This window comes from Entelurus aequoreus, linkage group LG01, assembly GCF_033978785.1.
Source record: "Entelurus aequoreus isolate RoL-2023_Sb linkage group LG01, RoL_Eaeq_v1.1, whole genome shotgun sequence".
Classification (NCBI taxonomy): Eukaryota; Metazoa; Chordata; class Actinopteri; order Syngnathiformes; family Syngnathidae; genus Entelurus; species Entelurus aequoreus.
Genome location: NC_084731.1, coordinates 76548103 through 76555875, shown reverse-complemented (window position 1 = coordinate 76555875; position 7773 = coordinate 76548103). Strand labels below are relative to the sequence as shown.

The 7773-nt window shown below is 38.8% G+C and overlaps 1 protein-coding gene across 1 annotated transcript in view; it reads left to right on the top strand.

Moving 5' to 3' along the window:
• LOC133641175 (beta-1,3-galactosyltransferase 1-like) overlaps nt 1-7773 on the top strand; it is a 350960-nt gene that overhangs the window by 152730 nt on the left and 190457 nt on the right. The gene's annotated exons all lie outside the window — the stretch shown is intronic.

Here is a 7773-nt window from a genome sequence, read left to right as displayed (position 1 = left end):
TATTTTATTAATATTTTTGAAAAGGACCTTATCTTCACCATACCTGGTTGTCCAAATTAGGCATAATAATGTGTTAATCCCACAACTGTATACATCGGTATCGGTTGATACCGGTATCGGTAATTAAGAGTTGGACAATATCCGGAATATCGGCAAAAAGCCATTATCGGACATCCCTAATATATATATATATATATATATATATATATATATATATATATATATATATATATATATATATATATATATATATATATATATATATATATATATATATATATATATATATACCAGTGGCGTGCGGTGAGGTTCATGTCAGGTGAGGCACTGACTTCATATATATATATATGTGTATATATATATATATATATATATATATGTCTTAATTAGATTATCCAAAAAAAATAGTGCTCGATACCATGGTAGAGCGTAATGTGTATGTGTGGGAATATCTATATCTATATATGTATACTCGTCGTATGGATTCTTCATCACTCTAAGCAACGTTTGTAAGTTTTACAATATAACTAAAACAGTTCATCCATACTAAACCGTCCCATGTGTGATGTCTGTAGGAGTGTTTTCATGCATATGTGTACGTGCTATCATAATGTAATCACTCTAGCATTTTTAGCATTAGCTATTTTGCTAACACGTTCACGAGTGTCTAGTATTATTAACCTACAATGGCATTCTTTTTGTATTGTTTCAGTTTCGCAAATTCCTTGGTAAATTCACCAAAACGTCACCGTGGAATTATTGAGTCTGTTAGCTGATTGGAGAGCTAGCTTGCGCAGCTAGTGGGTCCATGACGATGACTTCTGTTTTGTTTGATCAGCCGTTTTACTGTTTCCAGACACAGTTTGTAAAGGTATGTAATTAATAACATTTACAAAATATTTCTGTGTAAATAACAAATTTCACAATGGATGTATCTGCGGCTTATACTCAAGTGCGGCTAATATACGTACACAATTATTTGACCCCCTCATCTTTAGTGGGTGTGGCTCATACAACGGTGTGCTCTATAGTCCAGGAAATAGGGTATTCTAAATGTTGATGGCAATATGTCCCTTTTACTGTATATGAATATCAGCTCCAAATATCAGTCTCCTTCACCCCTAATAACCGGTATCGCTATCGGCCCTGAAAAAACCTCATCGGTCGATCTCCAGTGCGTTTGGTATTTGTGGGCCGTAGCTTTTGTAGTACTTCATGTTTGCAGCACATTGGAACGCTCCAGGAAGCCACTTCACCTCTGCAAACATCCCCCTTCAGCCAGGAAATGTAATTCTGTCAGTGGGAAGGTTCAGTCCATCCCCCCTGTAGCGTGGATGGCACCATTTCATTGTGTTCAATACAGTGTGTACTGTATGTATTAATTTCCCAATGTGGTCAGGTTATTGTTGTGTCTGTAGTGGCAGAGAATTTCAAAGCACTATTGATTGTACGGAGATGGAAGTCCACATAATTCCTCGTTCCTGTGGCTCATTTATGACTGGGAAGACTGCATTGAATAGGAATTGATCCCACGTCAGCTACGTGAACCACTGCACTACTATGAGTGGTTGTTTTAAATGGCCTGCAGTTAGAAGCGGATTTATTGTGTCAGGGGAGCACCGTTTGTCGCGGTTTACCTGACACATGAAACGTGACAAATTGAATTGATGCATTATCGACTTTTGCTGCAGATGGCAGTAGTGTGCCGAATATATTAAAATGTGTTTTGTGGCAATTCCAACTTTGACCACAGCGTGGTACTATGGAGAGCGGCGTTTTCCCTAATTTTCAGCAGACTGCATTGCAAAGTGATTAACCCCACCCCCTTCACCCAGGAGTGGGGCCATTTGAATCTCCTACCTACTGTATACATTGAATTACCATGAATTGATTTACGTGGACCCCAACTTAAACAAGTTGAAAAACTTATTCGGGTGTTACCATTTAGTGGTCAATTGTACGGAATATGTACTGTACTGTGCAATCTACTAATACAAGTTTCATTTAATCAATCAATCAATCAATGGTCTAGGCATGGTAAATATTGATGGTAGGGCTGTCCTGATTATTTATTTATATATATATATATATATATATATATATATATATATATATATATATATATATATATATATATATATATATATATATATATATATATATATATATATATATATATATATATATATATACACACACACAGTTGTGGTCAGAAGTTTACATACACTTGTGAAGGACGTAATATCATGGCTGTCTTGAGTTTCCAATAATTTCTACAACTCTTATTTTTTTGTGATAGAGCGATTGGAGCACATACTTGTTGGTCACAAAAAACCTTCATGAAGTTTGGTTCTTTTATGAATTTATTATGGGTCTACTGAAAATGTGACCAAATCTGCTGGGTCAAAAGTATACATACAGCAACATACATTATCAATTTTGGTGATGTAAAAGTCACAATCAAATCAAATTAGCTTCATAGCATGGCCTCTTAACTTCATGTGAGTGATTATGATTGACAACACCTGTTGACTTCTGTGAGCCCATTTAAATAGGGCTCATGTGATGCAGTCGTTAGACTCGGTTACAAACACGACAATGGGAAAGTCAAAGGAACTCAGCACAGATCTGAAAAAATTAATCATTGACTTGAACAAGTCTGGAAAGTCACTTGGAGCCATTTCAAAGCAGCTTGAAGGTCCCAAGAGCAACTGTGCAGACAATTGTTTGTAAGTGTAAAGTGCATGGCACAGTTTTGTCACTGCCACGATCAGGAAGAAAACGCAAGCTATCACCCGCTGCTGAAAGAAAATTGGTCAGGATGATCCAGAGTCAACCGAGAACCACCAAAAAGCAAGTCTGCATTGAATTGGAAGCTGCTAGAACACAGGTGTCAGTGTCCACAGTCAAGTGTGTTTTGCATCGCCATGGACTGAGAAGCTACCATGCAAGAAGGAAGCCCTTGCCCCAGAAGCGACACCTTAAGGCTCGTCTAAAGTTTGCTGCTGATCACATGGACAAAGATAAGACCTTCTGGAGGAAAGTTCTGTGGTCAGATGAAACAAAAATTGAGCTGTTTGGCCACAATACCCAGCAATATGTTTGGAGGAGAAAAGTTGAGGCCTTTAATCCCAGGAACACCAGGCCTACCGTCAAGCATGGTGGTGGTAGTATTATGCTCCGGGCCTGTTTTGCTGCCAATTGAACTGGTGCTTTACAGAGAGTAAATGGGACAATGAAAAAGGAGGATTACCTCCAAATTCTTCAGGACAACCTAAAATCATCAGCCCAGAGGGTGGGTCTTGGGCACAGTTGGGGGTTACTTCTAGACCTCCACCCCAGATCCCACCTCACTCCTACCCACTTCTCCAAAGTGGGCTGGCTCAAGGTGGAGGACAGAGTTAAACAACTTGCACTGAGCCTAGTCTATAAAATCCACTACACCTCCCTGATACCGAAGTACATGTCAAACTACTTCCTTAACGTAAATGACCGCCATAACCACAACACCAGGGGGAGCTCCACTAACCACGTTAAACCCAGATTTCGAACTAACAAAGGTCTTAACTCATTCTCTTTCTATGCCACATCAATGTGGAATGCGCTCCCAACAGGTATAAAAGAAAGGGCATCTCTATCCTCCTTCAAAACCGCAATAAAAGTTCACCTCCAGGCAGCTACAACCCTAAACTAACACCCTCCCTGGATTGCTAATAATCAAATGTAAACAATCAAATGCAGATACTTTTTCTTATGCCTTCTGATCTCTCTCTCTCTCTCTCTCTCTCTCTCTCTCTCTCTCTCTCTCTCTCTCTCTCTCTCTCTCTCTCTCTATCTATGTCCACTACTTGCTGTCCATATCCTACCCCCCCCCCCCTCCACACCCCTGATTGTAAATAATGTAAATAATTAAATGTGATTATCTTGTGTGATGACTGTATTATGATGATAGTATATATCTGATAGTATATATCTGTATCATGAATCAATTTAAGTGGACCCCGACTTAAACAAGTTGAAAAACGTATTCGGGTGTTACCATTTAGTGGTCAATTGTACGGAATATGTACTTCACTGTGCAACCTACTAATAAAACTCTCAATCAATCAATCAATCCAACAGGACAATGACCCCAAACACACGTCAAAAGTGGTAAAGGAATGGCTAAATCAGGCTACAATTAAGGTTTTACAATGGCCTTCCCAAAGTCCTGACTTAAAGGCCTACTGAAATTATTTTTTAAAATTTAAACGGGGATAGCAGATCCATTCTATGTGTCATACTTGATCATTTTGCAATATTGCCATATTTTTGCTGAAAGGATTTAGTATAGAACAACGTCGATAAAGTTTGCAACTTTTGGTCTCTGATAAAAAAAAAACCTTGCCCCTACCGGAAGTAGCGTGACGTTGTCAGTTGTTCACTCCCTCATATTTTCCAGTTGTTTTCAACGCAGCTAGAGCTATTCGGACCGAGAAAGCGACGATTACCCCGTTAATTTGAGCGAGGATGAAAGATTCGTGGATGAGGAACGTTAGAGTGACGGACTAGAATGCAGTGAAATACATATTTTTTTTCGCTCTGACCGTAACTTAGGTACAAGCTGGCTCATTGGATTCCACACTCTCTCCTTTTTCTATTGTGGATCACGGATTTGTATTTTAAACCACCTCGGATACTATATCCTCTTGAAAATGAGAGTCAAGAACGCGAAATGGACATTCACAGTGACTTTTATCTCCACGACAATTCATCGACGAAGCTCTTTAGCATGAGCTAACGTGATAGCATCTGTCTCAAATGCAGATAGAAACAAAATATATAAATCCCTGACTGGAAGGATAGACAGAAGATCAACAATACTATTAAACCATGTACATGTAACTACACGGTTAATAGATCTCAGCCTGGCAAAGCTTAACAATGCTGGTGCTAACGACGCTAAGGCTAACTTAGCAACCGGACCTCACAGAGCTATGATAAAAACATTAGCGCTCCACCTACGCCAGCCAGCCCTCATCTGCTCTGTTCATCAACACCCGTGCTCACCTGCGTTCCAGCGATCGACGGCGCGACGAAGGACTTCACCCGATCATCCGTGCGGTGGGTCTGCTAGCATCGGCTAGGCGTCTGCTACCCAAGTAAGTAGTCCTTGTTGTGTTTCTACAGCTAGCCGCTAATACACCGATCCCACCTACAACATTCTTCTTTGCAGTCTCCATTGTTCATTAAACAAATTGCAAAAGATTCACCAACACAGATGTCCAGAATACTGTGGAATTATGAAATGAAAACAGAGCTTTTTTGTATTGTATTCAATGGGGAAGGCATACCTCTGTTCCCCGGGCTACGTCACGCGCATACGTCATCCTCCGAAGGCTTTTTCAACCGGAAGTTTAGCGGGAAATTTAAAATTGCACTTTATAAGTTAACCCGGCCGTATTGGCATGTGTTGCAATGTTAAGATTTCATCATTGATATATAAACTATCAGACTGCGTGGTCGGAAGTAGTGGGTTTCAGTAGGCCTTTAAACATCTGGACAATGCTGAAGAAACAAGTCCATGTCAGAAAACCAACAAATTTAACTGAACTGCACCAATTTTGTCAAGAGGAGTGGTCAAACATTCAATCAGAAGCTTGTGGATGGCTACCAAAAGCGCCTTATTGCAGCGAAACTTGCCAAAGGACATGTAACCAAATATTAACATTGCTGTATGTATACTTTTGACCCAGCAGATTTGGTCACATTTACAGTAGACCCATAATAAATTCATAAAAGAACCAAACTTCATGAATGTGTTTTGTGACCAACAAGTATGTGCTCCAATCACTCTATCACAAAAAAATAAGAGTTTTAGAAAGTATTGGAAACTCAAGACAGCCATGACATTACCGGTATGTTCTTTACAGGTGTATGTAAACTTTTGACCACGATTGTACATAATTTGATCCGGACACTTGTGGAAAATGTTGAATAAATGAGGCACTTTTCTTTGTGTATAAGGAAGAAGTGTTGTTTTTGTGTTGTTATCAAGTGTAAGCTGCATAAAATTGTTATCTAACACCAACACAGGTGGGAGAAGGTGGAGTCTTGCATGGAAGTGTGCTGTGTCACCACAACTTATCATTCAAGACCCACTCACACCTCGGAAAGGTCAAATTCAATTCTCTCATATCAAATTGAGTTCCTGGCTCGATTAAAATGCGTCCGAGGCGGGCGCTGCGGCTACGTTTCAACTAACCAGCCGTGCTTTCATCCTAGATGCCATCAGAATGCCATGCATCCTGTCACCTTTGAATATTCAGGCTGGGATTTTTAATTCCACTCACTTGATTGCGTTCAAAGTGGGTGAATGGCTACTTACATTCTGCTCGGAGAGATTATTTGTGTTTTATTCATTCATGTTTTGTTGGTGTGCCAACAGACGTGAAAGTTCATTGTGTCATCATGACCTGCCGTGACAAGACATACTTCGTGTTCAGTGTTGTGTCTTAGTTTCAGTGTTGTCTTAGTTTCATTGTTGTGTCTTAGTTTCATTGTTGTGTCTTAGTTTCATTGTTGTGTCTTAGTTTCTTTGTTGTGTCTTAGTTTCAGTGTTGTCTTAGTTTCAGTGTTGTGTCTTAGTTTCATTGTTGTGTCTTAGTGTCATTGTTGTGTCTTAGTTTCAGTGTTGTCTTAGTTTCAGTGTTGTCTTAGTTTCATTGTTGTGTCTTAGTTTCATTGTTGTCTTAGTTTCAGTGTTGTCTTAGTTTCAGTGTTGTGTCTTAGTTTCATTGTTGCGTCTTAGTTTCATTGTTGCGTCTTAGTTTCATTGTTGTGTCTTAGTTTCAGTGTTGTCTTAGTTTCAGTGTTGTCTTAGTTTCATTGTTGTGTCTTAGTTTCATTGTTGCGTCTTAGTTTCATTGTTGTGTCTTAGTCTCATTGTTGTGTCTTAGTTTCAGTGTTGTCTTAGTTTCAGTGTAGTCTTAGTTTCATTGTTGTGTCTTAGTTTCAGTGTTGTGTCTTAGTTTCAGTGTTGTATTAGTTTCAGTGTTGTCTTAGTTTCATTGTTGTGTCTTAGTTTCAGTGTTGTCTTAGTTTCAGTGTTGTCTTAGTTTCAGTGTTGTGTCTTAGTTTCATTGTTGTGTCTTAGTTCCATTGTTGTGTCTATGTCTCATTGTTGTGTCTTAGTTTCAGTGTTGTCTTAGTTTCATTGTTGTGTCTTAGTTTCATTGTTGTGTCTTAGTTTCAGTGTTGTCTTAGTTTCAGTGTTGTCTTAGTTTCAGTGTGTGTCTTAGTTTCAGTGTTGTGTCTTAGTTTCAGTGTTGTGTCTTAGTTTCAGTGTTGTCTTAGTTTCAGTGTGTGTCTTAGTTTCAGTGTTGTGTCTTAGTTTCAGTGTTGTGTCTTAGTTTCAGTGTTGTATTAGTTTCAGTGTTGTCTTAGTTTCATTGTTGTGTCTTAGTTTCAGTGTTGTCTTAGTTTCAGTGTTGTGTCTTAGTTTCATTGTTGTGTCTTAGTTCCATTGTTGTGTCTATGTCTCATTGTTGTGTCTTAGTTTCAGTGTTGTCTTAGTTTCATTGTTGTGTCTTAGTTTCATTGTTGTGTCTTAGTTTCAGTGTTGTCTTAGTTTCAGTGTTGTCTTAGTTTCAGTGTTGTCTTAGTTTCAGTGTTGTGTCTTAGTTTCAGTGTGTGTCTTAGTTTCAGTGTTGTGTCTTAGTTTCAGTGTTGTGTCTTAGTTTCAGTGTTGTCTTAGTTTCAGTGTTGTCTAAGTTTCAGTGTTGTCTTAGTTTC